Genomic DNA, 12,476 nt, shown 5'->3' on the forward strand with positions numbered 1-12,476 from the left:
CTCAGGACCCAAAACTGAGGGGGGGGGGCGCCTCAGGGAGTCCCCTCGCCGGGACCTTGGCGGCCTGATGGAGTAAGAGGGGTCCGCTTTGAGTGTGAGTATCGAGGGGCCGGGCTGCGTTGAGGCGTATCAGAATGGGAGGATCCTGGTGGTCTGCCCCTAAGGTTTGGGGCTGCAGGAAGCGGCCGGGTTTTTGCTCATGCTGGCTGCGGCACTGGGGCAACCCGATTCTCCCCTCTCCCGGAGCCCGCGCGGTTTACGGGCAGGCGGTGCTTCTGGCTTCGGGGTGCAGATTCTCGCGGGGGCGTTCCAGCCCCAGCAGGAAACGCGCCTGCAAGAACCTTGACCTTAAGGGGAGGCCGCTGACCTCTTTCGGTCCCCGGTTGCACAGGGGTCCTTCAGACCCAGGTGCTTAAAGGCCTACGGGTCACAGGCCAGGGGACACCTTCGACCTCTTGTGACTGACAGCCTCCGTTCTTTTTCCTCCTTCTGTCTTCTCTCCTTTTGGGATGCGTCTTAATAATTAGGATTTTTGGAGCGCTTACTACGTGTCAAGCTAATATTTAATCCGAATCTCGGTGCATAATTATGGGGAGGAAATACTTTGCACTCAAATGCTTTGGTCTGTTAAATTTAATCATCTTTAAGAGTCAGACTTCCTATGGCTCTTAGCAAGTTAGAACTGTCATCCGAGTTAAGGGAAGTTCTTCTCTTACCTAGCAAATGGGTCTTTATCTACCATAATGGTTTGTATAGAATTTACTCAAGCCGAAATAACTTGTGAGCACTTGTAAAAGCCTAATATTATTCCAAGCCCCATGGAAAATCTTAAAATGTGTTTAAAACCCTGTTCTCATGTTTGGCTGTGAATGAATCCATGGAATATTTAGATTCAGTTAAGACTTACGTAGTATTTGCTGCATGTGTACCAGGTACACTCGGGTCTGTCCCCAAAAAAAAAACAACAACAGATGAGCTACTGTAATGGAAAGTGGTTTTTTGAAGCATATTTCTGATGAGGTCACTAAGGGTTTGACTATAATTTGCTCAAACTAAACTAGCTAGGACAAGAGATGAAATTCACATATGCCAGTGTCATCTTTTTCCTGTTACACCAAGTTAGAGGTCTAAGCACTGTTGAGAAGCCCCTACATTTCAGTTACAGTTTCTAGAGTTAACTCCTCAGTCTTTTCCTGTTACACCAAATTAAATATTCTAAACACTTTTGAGAAGCAACTACATTACAGTTAGAGTTTCTAGAGTTAACTCCTGAGTGTAGAGAATGGTATGTGCTTTTAAAGGTATTAGAGGGGCACCTGGGTGGCTCAGTTGGCTAAGCTTCCGACTTTGTCTCGGGTCATGATCTCACAGCTCATAAGTTTGAGCTTCGTGTTGGGCTCTGTGCTGACGGCTCAGAGCCTGGAGCCTGCTTTGGGTTCTGTTTCTCCCACTTTCTGCCCCATCCCCACTCATACTCTGTCTCTCTCTCAAAAATATTAAAAAATAAAATAAAGGTACTAGATACTTTTTGAAGAGAATTTCAGCATGGCTTGGAAGGTGCTAAGAGAGTGTGAAGGAGTCTGGTCAAGTTAGTTCATAACTAATTGCTTTGATGAAAAGATAATCTAAAAAGGAAAAACTGCAAATGGTAATTATCTAGCTTAACGCACAGCACATGTAGTCTACTGTATAAGAGGCTCCTGTACAAGAAAAGGAAGGAATAATGGTAGATGCTAGCTGAATTGGTTCTGGGGCCAGGAATGACTCTGTGAGAAATACACATGTTGTCCATTTCCTAATTCAAATATCATAGTGGGAGGTTTAGGATTAATTTATGTATCCAGTGAATAAGAACATGTAGGTAGATAAATTGTGTAGGAATACTTCAACTGAGCATTCAGCATGCTAAATCTCTAATTGAAACCTAACAGTGATTTGCATTTTTTTCCTCTTCTAAACTGAAAGAGGCTATCAAGAAATTAGAATTCCTAAGTGTTCATCAGTAGAGGACTGGTTAAATATGCCTTTGTTACAATGAGCTGGCCCTCTGTTGTGTGCTAATATTGAGTAATAATCAAGATACAGTAAGTGAAAAAAAGTGAAAAAGAGGTTTTGCAACCATTTGTGGGTTTTTTTAAAAAGTGTATGTATTTGCATATATATATATATACCTAAACTATCTCGGGAAGAATTCAGAAGAAACTGGTAACAGTGACTAGAGGTGGAAGTGGCTGAGAAACAGGAATAGGAAGGGAATCATTTTCTGTATGAATTTTAAAGAATTTTTTATAAAAACTTTTAAACATCCAGAAAAGTAGAGACTGTATTGAACCCATGTAAGTTGATTATTCATTTTAAAATCTGTTGTTACATTGCTATTTGCTTGTATTCCTAACATTTCACCCCTACACACTTTAATACGTTTCTAATTAAAAGAATATTTTCCTGCATAACTCAATAACATAATCACATTAAGCAGCTAATTCTTTTCTATTCTCTAATACCCAGTGCTTATTAAAATTTCCCAAAATTGGGGGTACCTGGTTAGCTCAGTGGGAAGAGTATGCAACTTGATCTCAGGGTTGTGAGTTCGACCCCCACATTGGGTGTAGAGATTACAAAAAAAAGGAGACTTAAAAAGTTAAATTAAAAATTTTCCCCAGATTGCCCTTTTTTTTTTTTTACTGCTTTTAATCTTATTTCCAGTCAAACTTTATGCATTGCATTTGGCTATTAGGTCTCTTGAAATCTTTTCAAATCTAGAACATATAACTTTTTTCTTTTTCTCTTTTTTCGTCATAACTTGAAGAGACCCTGTCAATTATCTGAATTTATCTGATTGATTCCTAGTGATATCACTTAGCTTGTTACTGCAAACGAAGGTAAGGTAAATGCTTGATTGGATTCAGGTTAAACACTTTGGGTACACTATGGTAGGCTATGCTCTATAGTTTTTCCCCTACCCGTGATGCCGAGATTAATTAGTGGGTTCAGGTGGTAAATCTGAGTTCTCTATTGAAACCAGATGAAGCGGGAGAAGAAGGGGGGGAAAAGTGGTTGGGGAGAGGGAGAGAGGCAAATCATGAGAGACTCTTGAATGCTGAGAACAAACTGAGGGCTAGAGGGGGTGGGGCAGAGAGACGGGGGTGGTAGACATGGAGGAGGGCACTTGTTGGGATGAGCACTGGGTGTTGTATGTAAACCAACTTGAAAATAAACTATTAAAAAAAAGAAAACACTGACAAAAAAAAGAAACCAGCTGTACTCCCATTTGTATTTTAAAAATTTGAAACATGTTACCTATTGAAAATGTAAATACCTTTAAAAAAGAAAAGCTCACTGCAAGAAATTGCTGCTTCTTTTTTAAACTGAATCCCTGATTACTAAATGGTAGTATCTTATTTTATAGAAGAGGAATTTGAAGTTCAGAGAGATTAAAATTTACTCAAGGTAGTAAACCTATTAAGCATTTAAAAAAAATTTTAATGTTTATTTTTGAGAGAGAGAGACAGAGCGTAAGTGGGGGGAGGAGCAGAGAGAGAGGGAGACACAGAATCCAAAACAAGCTCCAGGCTCTGAGCTGTCAGCACAGAGCTGGACGCGGGGCTCTAACTCCCAAACTGCGAGAACACAACCTGAGCCAGTCAGACGCCTAACCAACTGAGCCACCCAGGTGCCCCACCTGTTAAGTATTTTATCTGCTTCAAAGGTCATGCTTTTCCACCAGATGTTGTAAACTATAAACTGGTATATAAATATAAAATTATTACTCCTAGTAGTTATGCTCCTCGTCCCTTTATATCTTTTTGGATAGGAAATTGGTTTCTAATTATATTAGGCTTTTTTGGAGTATTAGTAAACTGGGATAGATCTCTACTGTGATGAGCCATTCTGAAAGTTCAAAATAGGTGCAAGTTCAAAAGAGGTGCAAGTCAAACCTTTTGATGATTTCTGGAGTTTCAAAAAAGTTTTGTACAAAGAAGCATTATGCAGACTTGGTTTTGTGCCTTAAGTCTTCTAGGTTAAAAAAATGAGTTAAAAGAAAATTTTAAAAAAATTAAAAATAATACGTGTGTATTATTGCTTAATTTTTTGAAAAGTACAAAAAGGCCTATAGTGAAAAATAGATTTCCAACCTCTATGCCCTCAGTTTTTTTCCCCAGAGGCAAAAACTATTACCAGTTTTTTGGGTATCTGTGTACCAGAATACACAGATATATTCTACATGTGTATGTATATGTCATTAGAGTAAGTTTTGACATTCATATATAGAAATATCTTAGTAGCAAAACCTAAAATAATACTGTTGAAGGTTATGTCCCAGTTTTTATTGTTTATATTCCAAACATCTTTGCTAACTTTTATTCATTCATTCAGTATTGAGTACTTCCTCTATACCAGATGACATATCAGGTCATAGGAATGAAATAATAACTATGACAGACATTCCTGCTAGCTGTTATGGAGTTTACCCTCTATTGGGAGAGGCAGTCATTAAGCAAATAATTATACTAATGACTGTAGTAAAGATTCGGTACCAGCTTTGTGCCAAACACTTAATATGGATTTTCTAATTTATTCTTCAGAACAGCCCTATGACATTGATTCTGATAATATTTTTGTTTTATGAATGTAGAAACTGAAGCACAAAAAGATTTAATTACTTGTTCAAGATCATACACAACTAGTAAGTGATAGAGCCAGGTTTCAAACACAAGTAGTCTGGTTATAGAGATCTTGCTATCATCCTTTACCCTAATGCAGTGTTGTTGTTGTTGTTGTTGTTGTTTTTAATGAGTTTAAGATCATCTCCTAGGGAGGTTTGGAAATTTGGGGGATGTTTTTTGGTTTCAAAATCATTGAGAGGGTGTCCCTGACTTTACTGGATGAAAATCAGGATTTTAGACATCCTGCAGTGTAAAGAGCATTCCTACCCTATACAGTAAAAGCTGTTGTACATTTTACATCACTTTCAAATGTCCCAGAGGATGTCCATGTAGGTGAAAAATCTGTTTTCTGATCACATGAACTTAGAATAATTTGTTTTACACATAAACATTTTGTTTTTTCTTCTGTTTTGTTTTTGCACAGAACATAGTTACTGTGTAAATCAAGAGACTGTACTTTGTTTCAGAGTTTACGAAGAGTTGGTCACTGTTTTGGAAAATCATATCACAGACAGTAATGCTATTCCAGGTATTTTCATCAACAATATAACATTTATCAGTCTGTATTTGCGGTTTTCACATTCATAGTCTTACTTCATCTAATATGGTCAGACCCAACCATTTACATGTTGAAATATTATTTTTTCAATTCTTTTTTAAATATTTATTTTTGAGAGAGAAAGGGTGCCAGCAGGGGAGAGGCGTTGGGGAGGGGGCTGACATGGTGGACAGAGAATCTGAAGCAGGCTCCATGCTGACAGCACAGAGCCTGATCCGGAATTCATGAACTGTGAGATCATGACCTGAGCTGAAGTTGGACACTTAATGGACTGAGCCACCCAGGTGCCCTTATATTGATATTTAATATTATACATGTGTAAGTAAGTTACGGTAGCTCTGAATTTCATTAAGGATAGGAGCTATTACAAAATATTTATGATAAAAAGATATAAATACTTTGAAAGAAAAGTTGCATGGTGACATTTGGGGCAGCTGCTTGAGGAGCTTCCTGGGGATTGTTATAATTATATCTCATGTATGAATGATAATTCCTGTAATGTTTTAGAGAAAAAAGGGGGTATTGTGTTTGATATGGTTGAGAACTGCTGCTCTACTGCCTATCTTAGAAATAGTCACAGTTGTGATAAGTGATATGAAGGAAGTAACAGGATTTTAGGAGAGAAGTGTATATGAGGGAGTATGACCTAATCTGAGAGATCAGGGAGTGCTTCCCCAGGCAACTGACTTTCGGATTGAGATTTGAAGGTTGAGTAGTTAACTAGGAATAAAAGCATTCCAGGGAGAGGGACCAGCATATGAAAAGCCCTGTGGAAGGAGCATGGATGGTAGAATGGAAAAACTGGAAATACCATTTTGTCTGGTGTACAGAGATCTAGGGGAAATATAACTCAAACCTAATACTTATTAACGAGGATCGTATCAAGTGGGCTTTGTTAAGCCTATTTTGGATTTATCATAAATAGTTGGATGCATTGAGGGGCTTTTTTATTATTTATTTTTAATGTTTATTCTTGAGAGAGAGAGACAATGTGAGCGGAGGAGGGGCAGAGAGGGGGGGGCGGGGACAGAGGATCTGAAGTGGGCCTGTGCTGACAGTAGTGACCCCAATCCGGCACTCGAATTCATGAACTGTGAGATCATGACATGAGCTAAAGTCAGATGCTCAACTGACAGAGCCACCCAGATGGCCCATATTAATAATTTTATTTAGTATGATGGAATAGGTATTCTGCCTCAATGCATACAGACAGATTGGCTAAAAGTAAATGCATGGAAAAAAAGATGTACCTTTCAATCAGTAAGCATAAGAAGGCTAGAATGGCTATGTTCATATCAGATAAAGTAGAGTTCAAGATAAAGTGTTTTGGGGTGCCTAGGTGGCTCACTCAGCTGAGCATCTGACTCTTGATTTGGCCCAGGTCATGGCCTCACGGTTTGTGGGTTTGGGTCCCACATCAGGTTCTGTGCTGGGGGTGCAGAGCCTGCTTAAGATTCTCTCTCTCTCTCTCTCTCTCTCTCCCCCATCTCCCTCTCTCTGCCTCTACCCTGCTTGCTCTCTTTCAAAATAAATAAATAGGGGCGCCTGGGTGGCTTAGTCGGTTAAGCGTCCGACTTTCGCTTAGGTCATGATCTCGCGGTTCATGGGTTCGAGCCCCGCGTCGGGCTCTGTGCTGACTGCCAGCTCAGAGCCTGGAGCCTGTTTCAGTCTGTGACTCCCTCTCTCTCTGACCCTCCCCTGCTCACGCTGTCTCTCTCTCCTAGAAATAAAACATTAAAAAAAAAATTTTTTTTAAAAATAAATAAATAAACTTGAAAAAAATTAAAGAAAAAAGATAAAGTGTGTTGGAAGAGTTAAGGGAGTCCTAATGATAAAAATGTTGATTCATGACATTATCATAAACACATATGTGCCAAACGCCAGAGCTTCAAAATACATCAAGTAAAAATTGATACAATTAAAAAAAGAAGGGGCACCTGTGTGGCTCATTCAGTGAAGTAAATGTCTGGCTCTTGGTTTTGGCTCAGGTCATGATCTTGTGGTTCATGAGGTTGAGCCCAATGTCAGGCTCTGTGCTGACAGTGGAGATCTTTTGGGGTTCTTTCTCCTCTCTCTCTTCCCCTCCCTTGCTCATGCTCACTTTCTCTCAAAATAAACTAAAAAAATTAAAAAAAAAATAGATACGAATCATAGAGACCTTAACATTCTTCTCAATACCTGATAGCTAAAGAAACAAAAAATCAGTATAGATCTGCACCCAACTACTACAGAATACATTTCTTTTCCCCAAATGTACTTATAGACCAGATGCTGGGCTGTGAATCATGTCTTGATAATTTGAAAGGATTGTAATGGTATAGAATATATTCTTTGACCATGATGGGATTAAAGTAGAAATCAAGATGACTAAAATACCCCACAGATATCTGGAAACTCAGTGAAACTTCTAAACCTATGTGTCAATAAAGAAATCACAAGAGGGAAAGTAATTTGAACTGGATGATGAAAATACAGCATCAAAATTTGTGGAATAATGTTCATAGCCAAGAGGAGCCTGAGGAGACATCATGACCAAATGTAATGTGGTAGCCTGGTTGCAATCCTGAAAGAGAAAAAGGATATTAGGTAAAAAATCTGGTTGGGGTGCCTGGGTGGCTCAGTTGCTTCAGCGTCTGACTTCATCTCAAGTCATGATCTCCTGGTTCGTGAGTTCGACCCCTGCATTGGGCTCTACACTGACAGTGGAAAGCCTGCTTGGGATTCCTTGTTTGTCTCTCTCTCTCTCTCTCTGCTCCTACCCCACTTGTGCACTCTCTCTCTCTCTCAAAAATAAACTTTTTAAAATATCTGGAAGTAAAATATGAACTTAATAATGTATCAGTATTCTTGTATTAATTATGACAAACTATCATGTAATGCAAGATATAAATCATAGGAAACTAGGAGTGGTATATGTAGGTACTATTTTTGCAATTTCTCTGTAAATCTAAAACTATTCTGATATATGTAGTTTTTTTCTTTAATTTTTTTTATTGTTTCTGAGGGAGAGAGACAGCATGAGCAGGGGAGGGTCAGAAAGAGAGGGAGACACAGAATCTGAAACAGGCTCCAGGCTCTGAGCTAGCTGTCAGCACAGAGCCCAATGCGGGGCTCGCACCCATGAACCATGAGATCATGACTTGAACTGAAGTTGGATCCTCAGCCGACTGAACTATCCAGGTGCCCTTCTAATATATGTAGTTTATTAAAAGTCCTTTAAAAAATTGTAGGATGCAGTTAATGGTGTGCTTAGAGGGAAGTTTATAATTTCAAACACCTATTTTAGAAAAAGGAGGTCTAAAGATAGTGGTCTAAAGTTCTACCTTATGAAGCTGGTAAACAAAGAGCAAGATAAATCCAAAGTAGAAAGGAGAAAAAAGTAATAAAGACAATAGAAGTAATCAGTGAAATAGAGAAAGACAAATAATAGACAAAATTACAAAGTCAGAAGTTGGTTCTTTGAAAAGACTAATAATGTTGATAAACCCATAGATACACTGATAAAAACAGAACACAAATTACTATTATCAGGAATGAAAGGGATTTATCAGTATAGATCCTGTAGAACAATAAGGAGATATTATAAACAACCTTATGTCAAAAAATTTGATGTAATAACTCTACAGTTTCTTGAAAATATCAACATACTAAAGCTGTCACAAATTGAAACAAAATCTGAATAGATATATTAAATGGGATATTGATAAAATCTTCCTATAAAGAAAACTCAAGGCCATAAATGGTTTCACTAATGAATTCTATCAAATATTTTTTGTTTCTTGGTTTTTGTTTTTTAAGTAGGCTTCACACACAGTGTGGAGCCCAATGCGGGGCTTGAACTCATGATCCTGAGATCAAGACCTGAGCTGCAATCAAGAGTCTGATGCTCAACCAACTTAGCCATCCAGGCACCCTGAATTCTATGAAGTATTTAAAGAAGAAATAGGGGTGCCTGGGTGGCTCAGTTGGTTAAGCATCCAACTTCTGCTCAGGTCATGATTTTGTGGTTTTTGGGTTCAAGCCTTGCATGGGGCTCTGTGCTGACAGCTCAAAGCCTGGAGCCTCCTTCGGATTCTGTGTCTCCCTCTCTCTCTTGGCCCCTCCCCTGCTTGTGCTCTGTCTCTGTTTCTCTCTGTCTAAAAAATAAATAAATATTAAGAAAAGTTAAAGAAGAAGTAACGTCAGTCTTACATAAACTACCAAAAAATAGACAAAAGGGAACCTCTTCCAAACTCATTTCACTAGTCTATCATTACCCTATAAATAAAACCAGATAAAGATGTTACAGATTTAAAAGAAAATTACAGAAATGTGCCTTATGAACATAGACCCCTTATGATTCTGGGCAAAATATTATCATAAAACATTATGATTAAGTGATTAAGGATAGATATGTATCTTTCTGATACAGCAAATATAGTAAGATGCTAATAGCAGAACCTAGATGGTAGATATAGGGATATATGGGAACCTGGATGTGGGATATTCACTATGAGAAGCTTTCAGCATTTTTTGTGTTTGAAATTTTCCAAAATACAATGTAGGGAGAAAAGAGAATATTATGAACAGATTTGTATTTTAAAGAGATTACTTCTGCTGCAGTGTGAGGAATTGGGAAGGTACAGAATTAGCGGAGAGTATTTTGAGAAAGGCTGCTGAGAACATTTAGGAGGATATTATACAGCTGTTGTTTTTAAGGTGACAATTTCAAGGTAAATTTGTGCCTTGGGGAAATTTCCAAGCTGTTTTAATGCTGAACTTTTGAACAGTACCAAATTTTTTCTGAGCATATTTTTTTTTTTTACCACCTGTTGAGATATTTGGATATATCACTGTATGTATGTAAGCTTTTAGTAAACAGATTTTTGACAGTTACAAAGTGATGTTGTAAATTCAGAAATTTGCTGATACCACTACTTAGCAGCACATAAATTCCTCCCTAAAATCTGATGAAATATATGGTGACCTTTTCAGAGACTTAACAATTTTATAAATATAGGACAAAGGCATTTAGAAAGCTCTTTAAAAAAATTTAATGTTTATTTTTGAGAGAAAGAGTGCAAGCAGGGGAGGATCAGAGAGAGAGAGGTAGACAAGAATCCAAAGCAGGCTCCACGCTCCATGCTGTCAGCACAGAACTCAACGCAGGGCTTGAACCCATGAACCGTGAGATCATGACATGAACTGTGAGATCATGACATGAACTGTGAGATCATGACCTGAACCGAAGTCAGACATTTAACTGACTGAGCCACCCAGGTGCCCCTAGAAAGCTATTAACATCAATTAAACTGCTAAAGTAAATGTTTTACTGTATTACACTATGACTGTAATCAACCATGAACTTAAAAGATTCTATAAATAGTGAAGATGATTGCTATTATAATCATACTTGCATCAAGTGGATGATTATTGAACATATTGTTAACAAGAAGATGCACGGAGAGCAACAAAGCTTTTTGAGGAGAATGTTGGGCACGTTAGCTAGATTCATTCATTAGCTTGCAGAGATTGTAATTCATGCCACAGAATTTAAATTTTACTATCTATAAAAGATAGATTGAATACAGGAATAAAAAAATTTTAATTACTAAATAAATACAACAAACTGCCCAGTTATACTTTTAAAACAGTGTTCACACAATCTATCTTTGGGCTTATGACCTACTCTGTTACATGATGATAACATTTGCTAGTATTTTATTAGCTTGTTAAGGTTGGTGTTGCCCCAGTTTCTTTCTCAGTTACTTTTTCTTCTAAGATATACAAATGCTTGCCAAGTTCCAGAATTGAGTAAGGAATTGGAACCTGATGGTAGTTCTGAGTTAAAGAATCTGTAGTCTACCCTTTCCATTTCCTTGCCTAGTGATAGGCAAGCTTTATTTGAGGGGGACACAACTTGTAATGCCTTTTTCTGAGTCACAGATTTAACTTCCAGTCCTTGTGTTAGCCCTATGCTTATTTATAAAGAGTGGTTAGTTACATGTACTCTTGCTAAGTGTTGTAGTAGGGCAGATACTATAGAAAGTAGGAATGCTAGTGAGTAAAATGCTTATAAACTTATGCTCAGTCAAAGATATTGGATGCAGGAAGCCACCAATCACTCGCCTTGGGAATCAGAAGCCAGCCAGAACTTAGAACTAGCAAATATGACAGGTACTCAGAATAAGCCTTTGAAAATTGTGGTTATAGTTTGTTGTGATTTAAAAAAATACTTTCCGACCTTTATTATCAGCTCATTTCTTCCTTAGCTAGGAGGCTTGGAACTTTCTTGGGAGGCCCACTGACCGAAGTGAAGACCTTCCAGAGTGCCTCCCAAAGTGCCCATCATATCTTTGCTCTCTAACCTTCTGGGCAGCCTAGGGGTAGTGGCAAAAACTTGATCTGTCACTGAGTACTATCTCTCTTCTACCCTGTTTTGCTCATCAGAAATCCACTAGTTTTTTTGTCAGTGTTGGTGGAGGCACAGCGTTACCTGTGAAATTCAGAAAAAGGATTCTAATCTGAGTACCACTCCTCCCGCCTCAACAAACCAAACTTAAGCCTTTTCTTTTCTTTTTTTAAGTTTTTATTTATTTAGGTACACCCAACATGGGGCTCGAATTCACTACCCCAAGATCAAGAGTCACATGCTCCTTCAACTAAGCCAGCCAGGCACCCCTAAACTTTTTTTCTTCACTGTTTCACAGTATATTATTGTCCTGTGGTGTCTCAGTTGGCTTTAATTATGTCCGAGTTCAAATATCTTAAGAACTACTGAGTTTATTATAATGAATCTTAGGAGGTTTATGAAAAGATGCCATCCTCATGGGAAGGTGAGGGAAATCAAACATAACCTACCATCGAGAGCCTATACTTACTTATATTACAGGTTGTTTAAACAGTAAAATAAGATCATGTGTCAAAGTTCTTTGACACTAAACAGTGTTTTCCAGCCTTGAGTTAGATAAATATTTGGAGAAATATTGTAACATTGATATTTGAGATAGACTACAGAGTTGTGAGATAGTGGTTACGTGGAAGTGTGTCTTTCTGACCTATTTGAGTCACTTTTGACTGACTATCCTTGTATAAAGAGGGGAGAACATAATGAAGTACAAATGGGGTCTCTGGAGATTCCAATGCAATAATTCTACTCTGCCTACACAACTGTATTTCTTTTTATTAATAAGCTATGTGGATGATTCTGATGTACTGTTTAGGTTTAGAACTTCTTTATATGTTGGGGGCAGGAGCCAAGGCAGGAATCT

The 12,476-nt window shown here is 38.2% G+C and overlaps 1 protein-coding gene across 2 annotated transcripts in view; it reads left to right on the forward strand.

Annotated features, from left to right (window-relative positions):
- The first annotated feature begins 37 nt into the window (after window positions 1-37).
- The window catches only part of ZNF106 (zinc finger protein 106), a 59,658-nt gene continuing 47,219 nt past the window's right edge, over window positions 38-12,476 (forward strand). For both annotated transcript variants that reach the window (XM_077764597.1, XM_077764598.1), the window contains exon 1: window positions 38-94. The gene's annotated coding sequence lies outside the window, so the exon portion shown is untranslated. The remainder of the gene's footprint in view (window positions 95-12,476) is intronic.

The sequence above is a fragment of the Crocuta crocuta genome, unplaced genomic scaffold (assembly GCF_008692635.1).
Source record: "Crocuta crocuta isolate KB4526 unplaced genomic scaffold, BGI_CrCroc_1.0 scaffold102, whole genome shotgun sequence".
NCBI lineage: Eukaryota > Metazoa > Chordata > Mammalia > Carnivora > Hyaenidae > Crocuta > Crocuta crocuta.